Below are 10,200 nucleotides of genomic sequence, written 5' to 3'. Positions count from 1 at the left end.
AAGCTGGACATCTGCACTGGCAGTTAAGTAGGGTTTGTAATAAAGGATGGAATGAGAGGCCATATGGATCAATATGACCCATTTGGGAAGAGCAGCACAGATTACATGAAAGAAAATCCTGTTTTGCAAACCCCTAATGAGTTTTTCAAGGGGTCAGCAAGCATATAGGCAAAAGTGATCTAAATTATACAGTCTACTTGATTTCCCATCAGCTCTAAGAGAAATCCTTAAAATAAATGTTTTAAGGAAATAAAGGAATGGAATGAAGAGAGAAATCCTAAACTGAATAAAGAACTGAATTCCAGATAGGAAATGCAGGACAGGGGCAAACATTTAATTCTTGCAAGGGGAGAACTGATCTCAGAAGAGTTCAACGGGGAACTAAGCTGAAAATTCTGCCATTGAGTATGTTCATAGATGACCCAGAAAAGAGATCAGATGGTACAATGAGTAAATTGGCTTATGAGAAAATTACTTGGCAGACTAAAGATGAATGCAGTTTGTAGGAAACTGTAGGAGGACCTGAAAAGACTTTAAGATGGATCATGTAAAGCGATGCGCATAGCAAGCAAAAATCCCCTAGTTTCACATGAAGATTCATGACCTCTTGACCATTACCACACAGGAGCAAGACCTGAGGATCAGAATAGAAAGTTCTTTGAAAACATCAGGTCAGCACTCAGCAGTGTTCAGAAGTCATGTGGAGAGTTAGGAATTGTCAGGAAAGGAATGTGAGAACAAAACAGAAAATGTCGTGCTACTGCATAAATCCACAATTTGCCCCAACCTTGAATACTGTGTGCAGTTCTCATTCCCTGGAGTGGGTCTGGAAAGGAGTCAGAGCAGGGTTGCCAAGATAACTGTAGATATGAAATGGCTTCTGTAATAGGAAAACAGGAACAGACAGGGACACTTCAGCTCGAGAGAGAGAGCCCGCTAATGAGACTTATGGCAAACACTTCACTGTGTTTACAGAGCCATGAGTGGTCTGCAGCCTAGACTGTCTTTCAGCACAAAAACCCGGGGCCATCAAAGTAAAGCCAAGAAGTGACAACTTCAGGACATGCAAAAAGCAGTGATTTTTGTCATACAAAGTTCATAAGCCCTGTGGGACTATTTGCCAATGGATGTTATGGACAGAAAATGCTTAGCTGTGTTGAAGGGAAAATGGGGCAAATGCTTGGTAGACAGCCAGGGAGATGTAGGTAAACCACTCCTGGCTCAGGAAATCCCATGGACTGAAGGTAGCCCCAGGCCAGGAGGGTAGTCAGGAGAGGTCTCATAGATGCTTTTCCCGTCTGCTCTTCAGCATTTACTTCTGATTAGTGCTGAGCACAGGATACTGGCCCAGATGGAGCTTTCATCTGTATCTGGGGGGTTACTACTATGAGGCCCTCCCTGCTTGTCAAATGATGACCTGTGCTGTGAAGGATGCAGACAGATTGCATAATGCTTTCTTACCCAGCAGAACGTAAAAAGATTGATTTGAGACTGCTTATACAGCCTTTGGGTCTGGAAAAAAGCTCAGCTCGCTGTTTTCTTATTTAGTCTTACATATACTCCAGATAAATGACTTTTCCAATATAATAAGACACAACGTGGTGTTTAAGATTCATAACTGAAAGTGCTGAGACAGTAAACTTCTCATGAATACAAAAAGCAACAAATAATTCATCTGTTCGTCTATCTCTAGAACTATAACTCTCCTCCCAGTTCATGTTTTCTGCTGCTAGCCAGTAAAGTGGAAGAAAATTAATAAAGAAAGTAAAATAGATCATGTTTCTCTCCTGTCTTTCTCTCTTTTCTTCTGCATGATTATATCACTCCTTCTTCATTCTGCAGACAAAGAAATGGAGGTTGAAATTTCAGGTCATTAACTGGGAGCATCACCTGCTAAGAATTCCATTGTGTGAGCCATCTACCCTTCATTGTTTTAATTACAACAGGTAATAAATAAGCAGAAGAGAAGCAGGGGAGATAGATGTGAACAGCACATTGGATACCATTCACCTGCTCCTGATAGGTCAGGCTGATGGCAATTTTGTTTAGGATGTTTTTCAGCTGACTCAGAAGCATGTGGTACTGTCACATTTTACTGCATAAAAATAATGTGATACAATAAAATAAAATAAACAATTTTTAAAAATCAATTATGCAGCTGAATAAGAGCTGTAATTATAATTTCCATACAGATTTTGTGTTTAGTAATGTGTTCATTAATGACTTGAAATAATAAATGCCTTACCACAAATTAGCAGGATGATGCATTTATGTATCATGGCTGGATCTCAGTCTGAGATCATCTAAATTTATTTATCTAAGAAATAGCAGGATCAGGATATCGTTCTTAAGTTAATTTTGTGGTCTTCCAAGTCCTGCAGATCTGGGAATGTTCTGGGACCTGATCCAAAGATAACTGAGACCCATGAGGTTCTTTCTATTGATGGTAAAGGACATGGATGACAGTCTGTTCTCACAACACTGCCTCCAAGGAGGTCAGCAAGACACAGCAAAGGACTTACATATATGCTTCAGGACAGGAATATTATTTTCACAGTGTGGTGATAACTCATCTAGATCTGCAATACTGAAACCTTTTATTTCATAGAGCCTTTATTATCCCATAAAGAATTAATTCTTAATTTTGTTTTTCAAAAATATGCTGAGAAATCAGTGGAATTATCTGTGGTTTTTCCCCCTGGAATATTAAAGTTATTCATCAGACTCAGTTTATGTTACATTCATATTGCTGCCATATGTCATTTAAAGCAAAATTAAAGTCTACTCTTCTGAAATGCAGAGTTGCTTTCAACAGTTGAGTAGGGATTTTTTTACCACATGTGTGAGAAAGACATGTATATAAATATTTATATGTGTATACTTATACATATATGTATATATAATCATACTCCTAGAAAAATGCTCCTCTCGTTATACAATACTAACAAGTAAGGTTGATTTGCCTATTGCTGATTTTTATTTTTCCCCCTGTAACTCAGAATAAGTAGCATCCTGTATTTAAAACTGATACTTTTTTTATTACCTAGGATACAGGAAAGCAGGTATAGGAATATCCTGGGCAGAGACAATTTCTAAGACTCCCAGACAACATGTGTGCTAACAAATGAAAAAGACCTAGGACCTTTTTCCAGCACTGAGTCCAGCTGACATGGAGAAGACCTTATTTGTACTCAAAATCCTGAAATGGACCTCAGAGCAGTTCTGGAAGCATATGGGTGGTCTAGATGAAAAAACTGACTGTGTACCTTTGTCACTATTCTATAGTCTGGGTGCCTGTGCTCCTGTGCTTGTGTCCTTCCCTGTCACTTCTCATTTTTCTAAGGTAGAGCTGTTAGTCACAGTGTACAGGGAAATGGAAGCAATGGCCACATGGGTTCAAACCAGGGGACAAATCAACAAATCAGAAAAATTACTTAGCATTCAGGGTTATACCCCTGAAAGAGGTTTAGATAAGCAAGGTGAGCACAGCCATGGTCACAGCTGGTATGGAGCTACTGGCACCACTTACTTGGGGCTAGAGTATCATAGAAGGGTAGAATATAAAAGGATAGAATGGTTTGGAAGGGACCTTAAAGACCATCTAGTTCCAACTTCCCTTCCATGGGCATCATACCTTTTACTAGATCAGGTTTCTCAAAGCCCCATCCAACTTGGCTTTGAACACTTGCAGGGATGGGGCACCCAATTTCTCTAAGCAACCTGTTCCAGAGTATCACCATCCTCACAGTGAAGAATTTCTTCCTAACATCTAATCTAAATCTCTCCTCTTTAGTCTAAAAGCATTTGCCCGTGTTCTATCATTATCTGCCTGGGTAAAAAAGTTGCTCTCCCTCTTTTTTATAATCCTGGGCCTTATGGGGCTGTCTCGTAGTAGAGGCTGGAATCGGTGAACATTACAGGGCTCAGCCTGATCAATACAAAGTATCTCACGTTCACAGAAATTCCCACAAGCTGCCCCCAGAACTGGGACTACCAGTTCTTCTTCTGAAGTGCACAGGTTTAAACCAACAGTGGTGTATGAATGCATGGCAGAATGCATGGTAGGCTCTGGGGGACTTCAGGATGTGATGGGGAAAAAGGTTTGAATAGATGGCTCCTCTAGTCCATCCTGTCCTGTGGACTCCTGGGACATAGTCCTAGCCTGTTGGCTCTGTGGTATACTTTATCATGTCAGTAGGAATTCCTTCCTGGAAGGCACGAGAAGACAGGCAGGCAGTGCACCAAAGAAATCTCTTTGTACTATTATTTGGGAGGGGCCTTCAAGTGCCTTTTCAGTTTTAAACTTGTTCTTCACACTCTTGCATGTTGATATCCCACTGTCTCCACAATCTGCCTGCATCACTGTGAAAGATACTTTACTATTCATACCCAGCATCCAGTCTTCAAATAGGTTTTATTTACAGAAGTTGCCTGAGGAAGACTCTAATTTATAGCTATTGATTCTTTCCACACCTCTGTCTAACTGATGAAGAAATGCTTTATTGCCCAGTTAGTTTAGATACAGATAGTATATATATATCTATTCTGTGCTTTAATCAAATAATTGAATCATCTCTCAGACTTCTATATGATAAACACACTGAATTCTTCACACTTTTTTCTTTAATCAATTTCAGGTTTTTTGGTGTTTCAATTTTTTTCAATCTCAGCAGAAAAGGGAAGGTGACCTGCACATTTCGGTCTTGTATTGGTCCCCACAATGGTGTTGGTCCCTGTTCCCCCATGCCTTGTTCCTCTTCCCTATCCCTTCCTATTTATGCACTGCAGGGCTGCAGAATTCCTCTATTCAACAAGGTCCCTCTATGCCACCAGATTGTGATGATCTGGTACAGACTGACCCCTAATTTCCTTTAATGTTTCCTTTTACAGGGAACATGGTCTGCAGTTACATAAGCTTCATTATTTGCTCCTAGTAGGATGACTTCACAAATGATTTTTATTAAAACACATTTATTTCACAAACATAGCTATTCAATTCAGTCTGCCTCCACACTCTATCACTTTGCTGGCCTTTCTGTATGCTTTTCTTTTATTTGCAAGTCTTATTTCCCTCCAGACCATCAATACAACTATTAAATTAGGGCAGCAGCAGTCCCCTGGAAATTCTGCCGGCAATGTTGCCAGATAATGTCCCACTTGTAAACAGATCACCTGGTCTGTCATATTGCTTCCAAAACTGAATTTGGAATGATTAGAACAGCCTGATGTGAGGCAATTCCAGGATAAGTCTGGCATAAGGGACTGCCTGAGAGGCCTCTTTTTACAAACTGTATGGATGAGTTTTCTCAGATTTGCCTTGCTCAGGCCATTAGTCCAATGCTATTCCAATGGGCATCATGTCCCTGCATGTCTCCACAAGCCCTGGCTCAGGCTGTGCCACATAATATCATCATATAATAAAACCACTATTTTCACAGTCCTTCAGTGTCCCTGACTTTCCAAAACAGTTAGTAGCACAGGCTGTCAGACTGCTTTCTGTACTGTGAAGGATGAAAAGCTAGAGCAGGAAAAGCTTGTTTTCACAATGATCCCTTCACAGACCCCATAGTTTGTGTCTTTTCCATGCCTCCTGCCTCCGCAGCACAGGTCTTCAGACACAACCTCAGAGCACATGTCCAATGGAATGGGACATCATGTGACTAGAGATGGAGGTAAAAAAATCCATATGAACACAGTTCACCATGGTGTTGGGGGCCTCACGTATCTTCCCTGATGTTCACCTTAGCAGGCATCTACTGAAGGAACAGAAGACACTGTGCATCCTAGGGACCATGGCAGAGAAGACTGATCATGCATAGGTAGGGAATAGCATGCCCTGATGCCAGAGAAAGGCTGTTGGAAGAGGAATGGGAGGAAACAAACTATTCTCAGAACAGGAGGAAATCAAATAAGTTAAACTGATTCAAGAGGTGTTTGCTCCCTGCCTGCTACTGGGTTGACAGCAGCCCTTCCACTCTCTGTCTTCCCTTTGCCACCAGAACCATAATGTCAGACCTGGTTACAGCCTCCTTGGATGAGTACCACAGGTAGAGGGGTGAGTCCTTGGGCAAGCCTAATGAGACACGTCTGAAAACAAACACGCCCTACCTAGAAGCTTGGATAGATCCTCCTTTTCCAGTTTTCACATATTTTTCTACTTTGGCATTTCATATACCACCAAAAGCCACCAAATGCATTTCAAATGCCACCACTGGCTGAGTTCCATATGTATGAATTTTGTTGCATGGGATTCTGCTGCAGTAGCCAGCTATGGCTGAGAGGTTGTGTTTAGCTCTGCCCATCACCACTGCTGTAGATGTGGTCAAAGTCTACAACAGACCTAATGTAATTTAACCTACTTTGAATGCATGTCTTAGAACCAAGCAGATTTTTTGTTTCTATTTCCCATATTTCAGTCTAGAAACAAGGATGTCCAGGGTCATCTTCTGTCTCATCAATCCAGATACAGCAGTATTCTTTAGAAACAAAAGAAATTACTTATTTCTTCTAATTTAGTTAATTGTAACAAATTAGTTTTCATAGGAACAACCAGATATGAAGCAGCCAGCTGAGGTTTGCTCCTTAGTACGACCATCCCAACCCTGATAACCACCCCCCTCTAAAGTGCACAGCAAGCCAGCAGCTGGGGTACCTTCCAGTGCTTCCTGATTCAAGCACAGGTTTGCTCCTACCATTCTTTTGTAGATGATATTGCAGGAGGAAGTGTCTGTTGTTCCTAAATCTAACAGAGAAAAGACTCCATCTTTTTGGCTTGCTAATGATAAACCCAGCAGCTGATCTACAACTGTGTGCAGATTCTGATAATCCACCATCTCATTCTCATGTGCCTCTTTCAATGTGTACAAAGAACCACTGACTTGCACTGATCCCACATGGCAAAATCCCTTCTTTTACATCTATGACTGCAGCCACAGGGTGACAAACCATTTGTTCTTCACATGGTATACAACTCAGTGCTCACTATATTCCTCCTTTTATTGGTTTTTCAGAAGCAGCAGTGACTCATGCAAGGAACTGTCATTTCTACTTCAAATGGAGCTGCCACCCAAAAAATTTATTTCTTGAACCTAAGTGGTGAAGCACATGATGTCATTTAATCACAGAAAAAACCAGTGTTGCATGCCTGATGCTGTGAATTCAGCAGGCTTGCTGTTGTAGCCATGCCTGTGGATAACTGCTGACTGGGAGTGTTGTCATCTGTTTGCCCTGTTAACCTAGAACCATAGAATCAGGTTGGAAAAAATCTCTAAGATTATTGAGTTCAATCATTAACCCAGCATTGCCAAGTCCACCACAAAACTATGTCCCTAAGTGCCACATCTACACATAATACAAGTCTTTTGTCATATTCCAAAATGTATTTCGGACTGGATCAATGTTTCTATAACATTCTGCAGATGTGACCCTCTGCAGGGTCCACCTGTCTCCCTGGCAGTTCTTTGTGTAAGCTATGTATGCATCTCTCCAGCCAAGGACCAGGGAACTACCAGCTGGTGGCAGCAGCAGCTTCTCCAAGATCAGAATGTGAGGACTTCATCTCAGGTCCTGGTGACACTGTATGAAAGTAAGCAAATACACTCTCCTCATTTTAAAGAAACTGAGCCATTATCAGTAACCTTGCAACTAATCTAACTATTTTTAAAAGAACTTTGCTTTTCTAATCCTTTGATGCCTTTTGAATTTTTTGCTTAGTAGTTTGGGTGTTGTAAGTGGCACTGAGAAACAAGAAGCTAAAACATACATCTCACTGTTGTGATGACCAGGCTGATGTTAAGGTCTTAGGATAAAGGAGGAAAAGTTCATTGCCCATAAATGCGTTGCAAGTGACCTTTCTTATGGCTGCGTGCTGTAAAGTGGAAAATCAGATAATATGGTGAGATTTAAGGGAATATGAAGGTAAAGGATTGACTGGGGTCAAAGAAAAACTGTTGAGCTGGCATCAAAGAGGAGTGTGTGTTGTTCTGAGATCCAAATGTGATCTTATATAATCTTATACAAATGGTCTAATACTTCCCCATCTTTACTCAAAATACATCACTGAGTGCCATCTTCAGTCACATCAACCTGTTCTTTTAAAGCTGCATCACTCTGGCAGCACATCTTTTTAATCCCTTCTACCAACCCATCGTTCTTTTTTTATCTTCTTTTTTCCTTCTTTGTCTGCTTCTGTGGATTTATGTAAAAACTCCTTATCATTGGTCCCTCATTGTACTATGGAACTTTATTGTGTTGTCACTTCAGGAGAGCAAAAGGTCTGTGATGCCATATGAAAACTTCAGGATCCAAAAGTTATTTCATGGCACCATAATGTCTTTGAGACTAAATTCCAGCAATTCTGCCTTTAAAGTTTAACTGAAGTTGGTGTCTCTGTGTTAATTTTGTGTGGTTTACACCAACATCCATCTGTTGCTTAGATGATCTACAGTGCTTTTGCTGATCCAGAGGTTAATCTGGTGCTCTGATCAGGTAATAGACATTTTGTGCGTCCTTTTGGTGCTGTGAACCAGAGTACTGGAACACCTGGCATGCTGCTTTCAGGCTCAGCTGCTGGGCACTGACAAGTGAGACAGGTCTGGCAGCAGCCCTCAGCTTCATGTGGGATGGACTGCATCTGAGGCAGGAGACCCCTCAGACTCTTCTTGGGGTAAAGAGCCATCCATGAACTGGATACTCTACAGAAAAGGGGCTACCTAGGGCTCAGATTCATATTGTTTGCCCCCAGTTAAAAGCAGGATTGTTGCAAGGCCTCACCCATAGCCCTGGCTCTTGGGTTATATGTAGCATTTCATAATCTCAAGCCTTTAAAAATTCTAGTAATAACTGACAGAGTCACACAAACAAAAATTTTTGTATCCAAAGTAGAGGGACCATCAAATAGTTGCCACTCCTCCAACCATTCCATGGAACGCAGCTTCGTCACTGAGCAGCTACAGATTTACTTCAAAAATGACATCGTAGGACAAAAATGTGGCCAGATGTGGCTGAAAGTGGAACAAGGTAAAGCATGAATTGTACCTTTATCTGGGGAGAAATTTGTAAATGACTTCTGCCCTGTACTGGCCACATCTTGAATTTGTGTATGAGTGCAAGAATTTAAAAATACTTGTGTGTGTATGTGAGAAGGTCACCTCTGACACAGAGTTCTGTGATTCAGAACTGCAGGATGCAAATGTATTTTAGTCAGTAAGTAGCAATACATGGACATGAACACCCTGAACATAAAAAGCTTCTTCTGAGCATTTCCAGTGCTGTGCAGACTTAAAAATCAGACAGCCAACCATATTCTCCATGGATATTGTTTACCTCACTCATTCTCAAAACCTATCACTGTGATACAATGGCTATTCATTTACCCAGGTATCCTTTGCATTTAGCTGGGCTTATCTTGTCTGTTGAGTAGAGGTCACCTCAAGACTGTTGTTTACCTAAGTCAGTAAAAGAGATTAGCATTACCAGATGGACTTCCAACACCAAGGAGAAGGTAATTTCAAAGGATATGTTAACAGGAACATAGGAATCACACATATACCTTTATAAGTTTTAATATTTCAGGACTGAACAATTTTATGCCTTTCTTCATTCTTGCTGTTTGTTGCTGAAAATGCCTTTCTTCTGAATATCCTTCTAAAAATAAATGGTGTTGTAACTTTGGAGGATGAAAGAAGGCAAACAGAAAATGAACAGTCAAAGGTGCCCAGTGTGATACTAGTAAGCATCAGGACAACTCAGGCAAAAGAAGGAGAGATTAATAAATAGCTTGCCTGCTGAAAATGTGTGTGTTTGCAAGTTGGCAAACAATTAGCTAAATATAAGTCCATTTTATTCTAGGAAGGCGAGTGTGTCCCATGCTGTAAATTAAATCAATGGAGCCTACCAAGCCAACCTAGGTAAATAACTCCTCCAAAAGAATTCCAGGCCTAGAGGCTGACCTAATCCTGAGTATAACAGCAGGATAAATGAACCCTAAGATTCTAATGCCACCTATAACAATTTATCTTCAGACCTGCAGAGGAAAGCAAAAAAAAGAGCAGTAGAGGACAAATCATGCATCAGGAAGAATAAAATAAAATCTTTCCCAACTCCAGTGGAAGCCCTGAGGCATGGAATTATTATAATGCAAATTGACAGTGATCTAATCTATTTTCTCACACACTTGGGGATACTGACACACCAGATGCC

Source organism: Molothrus aeneus, chromosome 1, assembly GCF_037042795.1.
Source record: "Molothrus aeneus isolate 106 chromosome 1, BPBGC_Maene_1.0, whole genome shotgun sequence".
In the NCBI taxonomy this organism is placed as follows: domain Eukaryota; kingdom Metazoa; phylum Chordata; class Aves; order Passeriformes; family Icteridae; genus Molothrus; species Molothrus aeneus.
Note: the sequence above shows the minus strand (reverse complement) of the source record.